The sequence below is a fragment of the Bos javanicus genome, chromosome 29, assembly GCF_032452875.1.
Source record: "Bos javanicus breed banteng chromosome 29, ARS-OSU_banteng_1.0, whole genome shotgun sequence".
Classification (NCBI taxonomy): Eukaryota; Metazoa; Chordata; class Mammalia; order Artiodactyla; family Bovidae; genus Bos; species Bos javanicus.
In genome coordinates this window covers 38,884,893-38,886,412 of record NC_083896.1, presented here as the reverse complement: position 1 = coordinate 38,886,412, position 1,520 = coordinate 38,884,893, and positions in this window count along the sequence as shown.

The window sequence follows — 1,520 nt, the reverse complement described above, 5'->3', positions numbered from 1 at the left end:
TGTTACCCTCTGAGGTTCCAAGGCTCACCACAGACTCATCAGTGAGAGTGTTTCCTGGTGCTTGGAAGCGTCTCTGTTTTTTAAGACTCGCTTCTCAGGATGGATCTCCATCCCTGACCATTTTGTCTCTTTTTATCTGTTTCATTTTTTCCTACCTCCTTTAGAAGACAATGGGCTGATTTTCTGGGTGTCTTATATAATCTGTGTGCATTCAGAAGTAGTTTTGTGGAATTTACTCCGCATTCAAATGTTCTTTTGATAATTTGTTGGGGAGAAAGTGTTCTCCCTGTCCTATTCTTCTGCCATCTTAGGACTGTCCCCAAAATTACTCATAATTCCCATGAGATCAATAGGGCCCTGAAGACAATATTGCCTTGCTAGTGGGCAATAGTAAACCTGGTCTAAAGGCTGGTTTAATCTCAGCTTAAAAAACTTTACAGCAAGCATTCAAAAAATTCAATTGTTTCCAAAACATTAACAGTGTTTGCCAACACTGAAAGAAATAATTTATAAAAATTAAAAAACATGCAACATCCAAAAGTGACCACATCCACAATCCAATTTAAAATTTCCATATAAATTGTAAAAGTATTTGTCCTAGTTTCATCTCAATATTGTAAGGTAATTATCCTCTGATTAAGATAAATTAATTAATTTAAAAAGAAAAAAATCCAGATGCATAAAGAAGCAAGAAAATATCCATAACGAGGGCAAAATCAATTTGTAAAAACACAAGTAAAATATATATGACATAATTAGCAGGGAAGGACATTAAAATGCCTACTACATCAATAATCCTTATATTCATGAAGCTGAAGAATACTAAGTAGTTAAATAGAGACATGTAAAATAGAAATGCAGAGACTGTGGGGAAAAATTAATTTTGCATCAGAGACCTTTGAAATAACTTTAAGAGTGCTAAAATATATGTAAATGGAATCACACAGGAAGTGAAAGACAGGAGAATAGATCAAAGGACTTCATAATTACTGGTTGAAAAATTTCCAGCTATGATGAAAGTTTTAAAGCTGTTAACACAGAAGCTCATTTAACTCAAGGACAAGAAATACGACAACTCTACAAAGGCACATCATAATTCATGGATTAAGACAATCAACCAAAGAAATGTAACCAGAAGGAAAAACAGACACAGTAGAACAAAAAATGGGAATGACAGCAGATTAGGCAAATGAAAGAAATAATTTTAATCAGGGTACACTGGCACCCCATATTAATTTCTGAGAGAAATATAATTGACTCAGAATTCTATACCCAAGAAAAATACATATCAAAAACAAGATAGAATACTTTCTCAGACAGACAACAACTACAAGATTGCATCCCCACTAACAGACCAATGTTATAAATGTTTTTTAAAAGGTCTCAAGTCAGAAGGAATTTAAAACAAGTGAAAATCTGGATCTACAGGGGGAATGAATAGTACCCAAAATGATAAACATGTAATATGTATTAAAAGGTAAATATAGGGACTTCCTTGGTGGTCCAGTGGTTTAGGATCT